Source organism: Diadema antillarum, unplaced genomic scaffold (genome assembly GCF_040938485.1).
Source record: "Diadema antillarum isolate AM-2024a unplaced genomic scaffold, OU_Dant_1.0 seq00001558_RagTag, whole genome shotgun sequence".
NCBI classification, from domain to species: Eukaryota; Metazoa; Echinodermata; class Echinoidea; order Diadematoida; family Diadematidae; genus Diadema; species Diadema antillarum.
In genome coordinates this window covers 1,406,206-1,418,841 of record NW_027272284.1, presented here as the reverse complement: position 1 = coordinate 1,418,841, position 12,636 = coordinate 1,406,206, and the positions used below count along the sequence as shown (strand labels likewise).

At 38.2% G+C, this 12,636-nt stretch overlaps 1 long non-coding RNA gene across 1 annotated transcript in view; it reads left to right on the top strand.

The window, feature by feature from the left end:
• LOC139710721 (uncharacterized) overlaps positions 1 to 12,407 on the top strand; it is a 39,248-nt gene extending 26,841 nt beyond the window's left edge. The window contains exon 3 of the long non-coding RNA XR_011709474.1: positions 12,261 to 12,407. This is a non-coding gene — a long non-coding RNA (uncharacterized lncRNA). The remainder of the gene's footprint in view (positions 1 to 12,260) is intronic.
• The last annotated feature ends 229 nt before the right edge of the window (positions 12,408 to 12,636 follow it).

Here is a 12,636-nt window from a genome sequence, read left to right as displayed (position 1 = left end):
GGGATGAGGTCCCTGCTATGCATCTTAGTCCCATAAGTGCAAAGTTATGTTGTAGATAAGGCAGTACTATCCTTTTTATGTAGCCGAAATATTAAAGGAAAGGTAGTGGGAATGCAATTGACTCTGGAAATTGCTCTCAGTAGTGCACTAAAGAGATACCAAAGAAGAAAGTGAACATATCATTTCCTCTTTTATTAGAAGGACAGGCTTCTTCATGAATTCTTAGGGTGTCACTAGCCCCAGAAACATTCTGTCCAATAATCTGTGGGATTTACATGTAATGTGCATTACATTGTAGATACATTGTATTCAGTGCATTGTGAAATTTCCCCAGATATAATCACCTCACCAAAAGTTCAGAGTTATCATCTAGATGCTGCGATATGTGTAAAAATATAATCATTCATAAGATATATTGTTCTGATCAGGGCAGCACATGTCGATAAACATGTCACACTGCAGTAAGCCCATGTAGAGGACTGCACGTATACATTTGGTACACCCCCCCCCCCCCCTCTTCTGCTCACACACACATCTTGTGCATTTCAGAGGCTCATGGAATTTTTGCCTGTTCAATAGGATTAGACTGCAGAAGACCATTTTCCTCTTTATTTAAAGGGATGGTACAGTATTGGTGGAGATGAGAACTGGGCTTTTAACTTTTTGCAAGATACCAAGAGAACACTTACGAAATAGTACAGTGCATACCATTTTAGGAGGAATTCAAAGTTTATTCGATGAAAATCGGGTTTGGAATGACTGAAACATCCAAAAACAAAGTAAAACAAAGCGATCGTAATAAAGTGTGGGTCCCACACTTTACTGGAATCGCTCTGTTTTGGATATCTCAGCCATTTCAAAACAAATTTTCATCAAATAAACGTTGAATTCCTCGTGGAATTACACGCTCTTTCATATTTCACAAGACGTTTCTCATCATCTCACCAAAAAATGTTAGAAACCTGAAATTAGGTCTCAACCAAAACTATACGATCCCTTTAAAGCACTAGCATGTAATGGTACAATGTAGGATTGAATTTGAATATACACACAAACTTACTGCTAGATTATGACTACACATGGGGATCTATCAGTGAAGTTTGATGGAATTTATAGCACTGCAGGTTTGTATTTGAGTTTGATCTATCATTCACCCACTCCCACAAAACTGAAATTCAAATCAAACGTGACATGTGGCTCTCGTTCTTGTTGGTTCCTGCCTGCTCTCTTCCCTTCCCTGTCCGTTTGGAATGCCTGATGCAATGTATTTATCACCCCACTCCCGGAGAAATTCAGCTCTTCCGGAATGTGAAATGACCAGAAATCCATGTAACAGTTTGGAAGAGAGAGACATGAAGAAGAAGAAGAAGAAGAAGAAGAAGAAGAAGAAGAAGAAGAAAAAAAAAGAAGAAAAAGAAAAAGAAAAAGATGAAGAAGAAGAAGAAGAAGAAGAAAATAAAGATAAAGAAGAAGAAGGAGAAAAAAAAGAAGAATAAGATGAAGATGAAGATGAAGAACAAGAACAAGAACAAGAAGATAAAGAAGAAGAAGAAGAAGATAAAGAAGAAGAAGAAGAAGATAAAGAAGAAGAAGAAGATAACACAAACTGAAATGAAAAAGAGGTATCGAGGTTTTCTTTCTTTGCCACCCTGATGTTTCTAGCAATACTGGTGACTTCTGCCACTGAAGGAAGTAGCAAATTGTACACTATTTTGGGCTGAAATAGGCAGAGAATTACACACATTTTCACATGCTATACACCTTTACCATGTCTCCCCCCCCCCCAACACACACACACAAAGACACACATACATACACATGCATACACGCGCACGGAGAAGTGGGAGAAGAAATATTGCAGTAAACAATTTATTTTTCATAGCAAAAACAGACAAAGGAAGTGGGTATGATGTAAGGATGACAAGACTGTTGTCAACTGCACACTGCACCATTGAAGTCTGCCTAAAAAGAAGAAGGATGTACAAAAGTGAAGATTATTACTTTACTTCTAGTAAACCCAAATTGTCACTGACATTTGTACATAAGCAGGTTGCCAAGGTGATGACATAATTACCCCCCCCCATGCAGAACCATGATGCTGCTTGATTAAGCTTTTGCTCAATGACTGTGTTGAAGGGTCTATTTACTGTCCATCTATACACCCAGATCTTGTTATCGCAGTGCATTGGCCTTTAATGACATTTTCCAGCCATAACTGCAGTAATCCTATAATGAATGCCCAATGTTAATTTGGAGTTATAGCAGTAATAGAATACAAATTAGACAATAATCTATGCAGGCATGTACTTTTGGAATTATTGGAATTGGAATTGGAATACTATTGGAATTGAAAGACAGGATCACCATACTTTTACCAGTAGTTTCATTTTCCAGCCACAACCAAGAATGCGAGATTGTAGTGTAATGTCAAAAGTGTCAGAAGTTTGGCTCACATCATCATCTCACGGTCATAACTTCCGCAGGAATAAGTCGTGGGAATGTACTGTAAAACGAGGAATGTTCACGTGCATTTCAATTTCGCGAATTTCGCGAGCGGAAAGATTCGCGAAATTAAAATGCACGCGAAAGTTCTTGTCTACACTATATGCGTTGAATGCCAGTGGCAGTTCGCGAAAATTTCATGCCGCAAAAAAGGCCGTCGGCTCGAATTCGCGAAAAATTCATGCCGCGAATATACTTCATGTTTTACAGTAGTTTGAAGGATGCACAATATATTAGTGATAGCCATCCAAAAGGGTCAAAGTTCAAACTTCAGGAGGTGTAAATTTGAATTGATACACCTAGCAGTTGCATGAAAAGGCAGAGGTACAATGTATGCCAGGTAACTGCTTTCTACAACAGAGCTGCTCTTAGTTTCCAGATTGTCTCTGTTATGATGGGGAGGAAGTTTCACTGCTAAGTTTGATACGTGACAATAGAACAGTTTACATATTCACTTCTTTTCTTTTTAAGTGAACAGTTCAACTTTATACCGCATTGATAAGTGGCAGACTAGTCCCAAATATGAGCGCTCATTAGCCTGATGTTCAGCCGCTATTGTGAGTCAAGTATTTAAAACAAGGAAGTAGTGACCACAGTCTGGTCTCTACTAATTGGTGTCTAGTATTTGTACATGAAGTGATTAACTTTGTTCTTATTTAGTCTGCCTACCACAACTTAACATTAGACAGTTTCTGTCTCATACAAGACGTTGATATACTTTTGTACTGTGAACTAATCATCACCTATTGAATGGAAAAATTAAAGGGTGAGTCCACAGAACATGAAAGTATGTGAAAGTTGACTTGCCTTTGTCAGCATTCAAAAAGATCTTGGTAAGATCTTGGAGGGTGATTTCTTAATATAGATTGTGAGTAATGTGAATGTATCCTACTTATGTTTCATATTAGTCTAGTAAGATTACTATCTTTTTTGTGAATATATTGTTTGTTCTGTACAATTGCTTTTCTTGAAGAAGTGTGGCAACTGTGACTTTAGTTTCATATTGAGCTTCTTGTAGAGCTGTCAGTAGTTGTGCTGTGGGAAATGCTAGGATTGCCTCGAATGAAATCTCTGTTGATCTTTTGGATGAATCAAAGTATTAAACATCTCTTCATAAACTCTTTCAGACGATGAAAAATCTGTCTTACAACATGTGCATGAATCGTGATTGTGATCTTGGCTTTGAGTCGTGGAATTTTCAGATGTAAAAAAAAAATAAAGAAAGAAAATAGAGATAACTTTCATCCAATGAAAAAATCTCCCTTGTAACCATGTCATAACCTATGAATTGTGAAAGTGATCTTGATTAGAGTTACAGAATGGTCAGATGCTCGAATTAAAAGAAAAAAAAGAAGAGAGAGCTCTTTCCGACTTAATAGAAAAATCTCTTGTAATTATGTGTATGAATCTTGATTGTAATGTTGATTTGAGTTTTGGAGGCACATGTATGTGTCCTGACCTGTCAGTCAAACTCGTAAAGTACATGTATGCACTAGGTAGTGCATACTTTACGATTTGCATTACATCTAGCACTGGCTATGGGCATAAGTATTTAAAGATAATAAAAAGTTTTGGTACCTAAAAAGTTTCCCTGAATTTCCTTGTCTTGGTTTGTGTTTCACGTTAAAGTACGTTGTCTGTGAGAATTACTCGCCCCAAAGTGCTCTCATGTCTTAGTAATCATGCAATAATGGTTTCGTACCAGAGCCGTCGCCGTACGGCGTCGATAAATATTGTACGAAACCACTGACTGCGACCAGCAGCGTGCAGCCCATTGTACGTATAGCTAACTGCGACCAGAGCAGCCCCATACGCATAGCGTAATGGGGCTTCGCATTGTAGCATCCAGGATCATGACAGAATTAGTATCGCGGGTAAATGGCAACTTAAAATCCAAAAATTTCTTCGATTTGAAGACTTACCAATTAAGTTGAAGTATTGAAAACAGGCTTCGAACAATGTTTGGTTCTGCCAATAGTCCCTTTCTTTTCGAATTGATGACTGAAAGTGACTCGGTCGAGAGGACATTGGGAGAGCTACTACACTGACTACTACGGCCAGCGCATGTGCACACAAACATCTTATCCGTTGATGGATTTGAAATTTGTGCGCATGTGATGTGTTCGCATGCACTGGCTGTAGTATTCAGTGTATGGTAGCTCTCCCAAGGTCCTCTCGACCGAATCACATTCAGTCATCAATTCGAACAGAAAGGGACTATAGGCAGAACCAAACGTTGCCCGAAGCCTGTTTTCAATACTTCACCTTAATTGGTAAGTCTTCAAATTGAAGAATTGTTGGGATTTTAAGTTGATATTTATCCTGCGATACTAATTCTGTCATGATCCTGAATGCTACAATGCGAAGCCCGATTACGCTATGCGTATGGGACTGCTGGTCGCTATGCGTATGGGGCTGCTGGTCGCAGTTAATTGCATGAATGAGAGCACTTTGGGGCGAGTAAGTCTCACAGTGTTAGTTATATGAAAGGTACTTTAACCTGAAACACAAACTAAGACAAGGAAATTCAAGGAAACTTTTGAGGTACCAAAACTTTTTATTATCTTTAAGAAATAGATGGTCAAGCCAAGCCTCCTCAATCATGTTTTTGAGGTCAAGCCTTTCAGACAGTAAGTGCACCACTTGAATTTAGCCAATCAAGATTTGAAAATACCTGCGGACCTCAATTTGCTTGAAACATCTCCATTATGACCATAATTCCGGAAATACAGATTACAATCATGATTACAAGAGCGGTTTTTCTTCTGTCTGAAAGGGGAGGGGGATGATGTCATTTTGTTTATCAAAGTTTCGACAGTCTGCATTTTCACAGCTTAGCTATTAAAAGGTACTTGGACCCAATGTATTGTGAACACTTGTATTGAGGCCCTTTGAGATCACTGGGGCATATATTCAGGGTACACAGTAAAAACATCGGTGTTAGATTTAACACCATGGGTGTTAAATCTAACACCGATCAAACTTCAATAGAGGACCACACCCACAGGTGTAGAAAATGCACTGTGATGATGTTGAAAAGTGTTCACCTGACACCTCGTGGTGTTAATTTGACACTGTACCTGGTGTTATTTTGACACTGTACTGGTGTTAATTCAAAAATGACACCACATGGTGTTGATTTGATATTTGTTGGTGTTAATATCAATGGTTTAACACCCGTCCAGCTTCAATAAGAGACCACACCAGCTGGTGTTACTGTGGTGTAAATTTATTTTCACATTTTTTCAAAAATCTAGCATTTTAATGTAAAATTCTTGATTGTCTTGTTTAAATTAAAAATCAACAAGAAGTGCAGTTACTAAGAAACTCTTCAAAAAACAGTTTTATATTTTGAAATGACACCCGGAGGTGTTAATTTAACACCATAAATGAGCACCGAAAATTTAACACCAGCTCGGTGTTCACTATTTAACACCGGACTTTTTGCAGTGTAGAGATCAGTGGTTACAACACATATAATCCAAAGTCTCTATCTCCTCTTTGAAATTCCTTGACCATAAATATCAATGTGTCTTGAGTCAATTATGTGGACATCATCCCACGGAATGTTGTGCCGGTATCAATGGAATGCTCAGCAATGGCTGAATAGATGGGATAGTTCAGTGTAGATTATGCCCTTTTGTGTTCATTTAGTTTGTCATGTACTATTCTCATTGCACTAAGAGTAGCACTTTTTTTCAGGGTACGATCTAAATATTGAAATTTTTACGCTGAGGATAGATTTTTTTTTTTTTGCAAAATGTGGGTTGCCATAGAAATTTGTCCATTTTTTTTGCAAAAAGACCAGCAGTTTTTCAGTGAGAATGGTGACTGCAAAAAAAAAAGAAAAAAAGAAATGTTATATCCCACAATGCACCGCACATGCTACTCCTTGCTATTTTTACCATGCTATGGGGCACTGCAGTATATTGAATTGACCTTGAGATGTAGACTAGTAAGCACACCATTCATAACATGCGCAGGTTAGCTCTTTTGCTACTAATCATGACCCAAAAAGTTGTGAATTCTTTTCTTATAGAGAGAATGCTGAATCAAAAAGACTTGACTCTGTGCTACCTAAATTTCAACAGTTTTGGCGATAAGAGCAGCACTATAGTTAATCTAGTCCAGTGCAGGTCTTAAATCAAAATGATTGCAAGGAGTTTGCAGAGGACTGTTGTTTTGCCACCTTTTTCTGGCTTGTTGTTAGCATTTTGTTTCATATCTTTAAAGAGTGTGTACAGTTCTAGTCGAGGTGAGGATTTAGCTTTTAACGTTTTGCGAGATATTCAGAAACCACTCTATGAGATGTCAAAGCGCATGCAATTCTAAGGGGTATCAAAAGTTTATTTGATGAAAATCGGCTTTGAAATGGCTGAGATATCCAAAAACAAGGTGAAACAAAGAGATCTTAATAAAAGGCGTGGCCTGTCGCCTTTTATCGTTATCACTTTTTTTTGGGATATCTCAGCCATTTGAAAACCAATTTTCATCAAATAAACACTGAATCCTTCTTCAAATTACATGCTTTTTCATATCTCATTCAAGGTTTCTCGTTATCTCACATAGAAATGTTCAAAACATGAATCCCCACCTCAACCAGTACTGTACAGTCCCTATAAGTACAACCCTTTTTCCAACTGATGAAAGTTTTCTGTACAATTCAATGCAACTCTTATTTCCAGTAAAGCTTCAGAACATTAATGTTTCTGTGCAATGGATTTTGGACAGTGTGTACAATGCTATGGGCTTCTCTGTGTCAATTGGCACCAAAAGCAAACAAAGGATTAATGCATCCCTTCGCCGTGGTATGATTGAGTACAACTGTTCACATGCTTGACACATCATCAATCATACAACTGCAGTCATAACTAATGTTCTACACTGCCCTGTTCACATTAATAATTTATCCTGATGTATTTTTTATATCTGGATGGGAGACGGGAGAAAGAAGACACTGATCTGTAATGAGGCTCTAAGTTTTATTTTCAATCTTGCCTTGCTGTTTGCAGCTTGTGAAATATTCATTTCTTAAAACTGAAACTTCTTGTTATCAATAATGGAGAAGCTTTTAGACTAAGGCTTTGCAAGAGAAAGATGTAAGAGGTCAGGTGATGGAAGCAACCAGTTAATGGAAATTTGAAATATGTGAAACTGATCAGGGATCTATGTGATTAGAAGGTCTTTATGAGCATGCTGAAGTAGCTTCCATGATTTTATGTACTGAATGTGACATCTATCTTGCATCAAATAATACTAAATTGCCTTTTTGTCCTCACACAGTGTGAAAGGCTAGAAATATGTGAGTTGTAGTCTTCTGCTGAACGAAATTTGATTCTTATGATCTAGTAGCATGTATAAGGGCAGTGTTCTTGGCAAATCTCATACAATGTGTTTTCAAATGAAATTACAATTTTGAGAAGCAAAGAAGTAAATTACATTTTATGAACACAACAGATGAGGGATTTGTATCAGGTGACCCTTAAAGTCACATGACCAAGATGCATTTTGGAGATAATAAGAAGACACGGTGATAGAAAATGTACCAAAATATGTTATAGTTGTTGTTGTTGTTTTTTTATTAACTCTAAATATTTAAGTAGTCAAACATTTAATACAATTTTCGAAATGTTTTTCCTGTGTTGCCAATAATCACTTCACAGACATTCCATAAGGTATTTCAGTTCTTGTCAGCATACCATAAAATGAGGTTGGAAGAAGGGGGGGGGGTCGGAAGGTGGAAGAAAGATGGGAGAGTTCCAGGAATGCTGTTTAATCTTAAAGGGGGGACTCTTTAACTGGAGGCAGTCTTCAGGTGAAAGTGTATGATTATTCAGATAATACCTTACTTTAAGGCTGTCAGTATTGCCAATCAAATCTGATCTCGGCCAGGTGTGGATTACCCGACACCTTCAGCTCTTCCCCCCCTAAACTCAGGGGGGTGACATCTCCGGCCCTCGGTCCGACAGAAAGTGATATCATATTTCTCCAAGACCAGAAGAAGCATGAACGTCTCGACACAACGCAAGGAAACTATCTAGCAATCTCCGAGCAAATCCTCTGTGATTGAGCACATCACTTTCTGAAAGCATGAGAGCCCTGACGCTGGTAACATTGCACCGCGGTGTATATTAGATATTTCTGACCGGCAAGTGGCTATGCTAGTGTCAAGGGAATATCAAAAAGCAGGATTGATAACATTTTGGATGGGGTGATATTTCATTCATGCTGTGAAAAATTCAACTGAGATGTAAAGGGTTCTGTGCTATGGTAAAAAATGACAACAAAAAATTGCATTGCAATGGCTGATGTTCACTGGAAATTTTGAAGTTTGTCCAATGATTTATCATACTATCATTGAAGTCATAAAATGTAAGGTCAGTTTAATTCATCCTCTTTCAATAGAGATTTCAAAAGTAAACCTCCTTTTGATTTGGCTTTTCTTCTTTTTTTGTTGTGGAAGTGTGCATTGCAATGGCATTTCTTTAAGTTTGAGTCTCTATTCTATGAAATGTTTCTAGCAGTGATACTGAGAATTTCTATCCATTGAAATGTTAAAGTTTGTGTTCTGGTTGTAAAAAAAAAAAATTGCAGTAAATGGCCCATGATGTTCATTGGAAATTTGAAGTTTGTCCAAATGGACACAAAAATGTGATGATTATCATACTGGCATTGAATTTCATTAAATGTCAGCTCAGTGTTTCATCTTCTTTCAATAGAGAAGATTTCAAAAGAAACTTTCTCTTTGAGATGGCTTTCCTTTTTTGTTTTTATTGAAATGTGCGTCTCAGCAATGGACTTTCACAGTCTCTATTCTTTGAAATGTTTCTAGTGATGGTACTGAGAAACTGTCCTCCTTTCTGACGTCAGCCATCTTGTCTTTCTCCTAAATATGACATTGTGTAGTTGTCATTGCAGTGGTAAAGATCCGGTGTGGGCCATTTGGCGAGCTTCTAAATAAATCTTGCCGGGCCAGGAATGTATTCCCCTCTCCTGTTTTGCTGCCGCATTCTGGCCGCTCGGCGAACCAAACCGCAGGGAGACGCAGGGAATGCAGGAGGCGAAATCGTAACTTGATAGAAATAAATCATGGGCGCTAAATGTATTTTAACAGTTCCCGTCGGCCTACCGTAGAGGTATGCAGGGGAGTCGTGTCCATGTGCTTGTGTTTAGTCATGTCTGTGTGTGTGGGTCAGACATCTCAAACATTTTTATGAAGCGAAAGAAAAACAGTCACTGTTTGTCTGTCACTTATATGACCTACAAAAGCCGAGAATTAGGCCCCTGCAAAGGCTTTTATAGTGGATACCCTATTACTGTTTATTATTCCAGGTACAAATAAGGTTGTCCTGTTCATATCTGTACATTGCAAGATATGTTCAGTTAAGTTTTAGGATCTGCTGTGATAACTGACTTGCACTGTTTACTTCATCCATGTGTATTTATGACAGATCTTTACTGATGTTTATATACATTGTATAACTTCAATACATACAGAAAGAAAAAAAAAAGAAAAAAGAAAAGATCTTTACCGGTATTTGTGGACTGTGTTTATGTGCAAATAAAACCAGCAACTATTGGCTCCTGGCTGCTGGGAGGTTTTTAAATTCATGCTTTCTACCAATTCTTGTTTAAAATAGATGACAATTTCTTTTTAATCCAGTTCATGATTTTTTCTTTACAATTTGCAGGATAGTTTCTGCTTGATATTGCTGGATTCTCATAGGTTTGTTTTTGTTGTCACTGTAATGGCAGACAACCTTGAAATCTACTGGAGATGAGAACTTACTGCCATAGACAGAATGCAATCCATTCTGCCGTTAGGCCTGTATTCTCAAAAGCAAATGATACAGCAGTGAATCCTAGTTCAGTCCAAATTCCTTCCAAATGGGTCACAAAAGACGTGGTCAGACTGGCAAAAGATCGAGAAGTTTAAGATCGCGATCTTTAAGATCTCGAAGTTTTGCCAGTGTGACCGCAAACTTCCCGCAAAACTTCTCGCCAAACTTCTCGATCTGTTTGCGGCCGGTGTCTCCGAAGCGCGAGACCATTGTCATGTACAGATGTGCATTGTTACTTCACAATCACTAGCCATCGGACGGCGCACTCTTTCTTGCGCGCGTACCAATGGCCCAAACTTCGCGATTTTAAACTTCTTGATCTTTTGCCAGTCTGACCGCGCCTAAAGAGTTTGAGTCTGTCAATGTCATAGGATATCTTGATTTGTTTGTGTAGTAACAAAAATGATTTAAAATTAGTAAATGATAGTTAAAATGTAATGATGTTGATGATAATCGTGATATAACTGGTAGCCATGTTAAAAATTAACAATTAAGAAAGAAAGTTAGCAATGATGATGATGATAATTGTAATGATGGGTATCAAAATGATGATAATGAAATAATGACATTAATAATGAAAATAATATAATACAAAATAATGAGGATGATGATCCGATGGTAATGATAATGATTATGATGATGATACATGCTAATCATGTTATTAGTAATTATGTAATATAATGAGGGTTATGAAAATAATGTGGTAACGATGATGACTCAGTGTAAACCCATTCTTCTCCCTGTGGGACATTCAAGCCAGGTTACCACTCTAGCCCCTTCTAGTGCCATTCACTCTTGTGTGGAAGATTGATGGATGCAGCTGTGGCTTGGTTTGTCCACTAGTGATTTACACTGTAATTGATTCCAAATAAAACATTAAGTACCAACCATGATCAGATATGTTTTCAGATTACAAATGTACAATATTGTTGGCGTACCTTTTCGGCAAAAAATTCACATTTTCATTGTTACCCAACTGAGAAATCGTATTGTAGCATTATTTCACACATATTTGTGCATATATATGTGTGTCCAGTTTAGTGCAAAAATCAACTGTTTCTGCTGGCATAGGAGAACTACAGGGTAGTTTTACCTTAAAGTGCAGTGTGCAACCCAGAAAATCAGACACACTATTTCAAATTGACCTAGTGCTGCACTTTGTAACATACTTCTATTCTATTCTCTGTGTATTATTACTCTTTTGAGGGGGCATTTGTATTCAAATGAATCATCATCAAACTATGATAGTGTATCTCATGGAAACATGTTGATGTGAGACCAGAAACGCTGTTTCAATTTTATGGTTAATGAAAACAGCCACTAACTGCATACTCTATTAAGAGTAGAGGGATGATTTCCTCATTCTGTGGGTGCGCTGTGTTACGCAAAACCAACTAGCCATCCCTCACCATCTCACCTACAACTGTAGCTCTCTTAATTTTCGTTCTCATTTTCAGGCCAACCTGCATGATATAATTGTGTATCTCATGGAGCATTTGTTGATGTGAGACCTAAAATGCTGTTTCAATTTTATGGTTAATGAAAACAGCCACTAACTGTATGCTCTATTAAGAGTAGCGGGATGATTTCCTCATTCTGCGCGTGCACTGTGTTACCCAAAAACCAACTAGCCATCCCTCACCATCTCACATACAGAGTGTAGCTCTCTTTATTTTCGTTCTCATTTCCAGGCCAACATTCATGATATAATTGTGAATCTCATGGAGCATTTGTTGATGTGAGACCAAAAATGCTGTTTCTAACTTTATGGTTAATGAAAACGGCCAGTTACTGCATGTTCTATTAAGAGCAGAGGGATCATTTCTTCATAATGTGGGTGAGCTGTGTTACCCCAAAACCAACTAGCCATCCCTCACCATCTGACCTAGCTCTCTTAATTTTCGTTCTCATTTCCAGGCCAACCTGCACGATGTGGTGGCCGTCTGTTGTGTGTGTGCTGCCCTCGACAGCTGTTCCTCGCTGCTCTGAATGAAGGTGAGAATAGTAGCGCTGGAGCGTAATCTCTGCTCCTGCATCAGTCGGAAATGATTAGGCGCCAGAGTTCCCGACTACCCACCTGAAAGCGATATCAAGTGTCGGAGCGCTCCAGCTTGTCGTGCGATCATTTCTGTCACAGTCACTTAATTGCATCTGGGGGAAACTGCAGGGCTTTTTTTTACCTGACAATATCTACAGACTCTGCTCGCCTCATACATGCTTTGCCGAGCTTAAACCAAAGTCTGCTAAATACATTATCAAATCAAAAACCATATGAGCTGCTGCATTTAGAAAT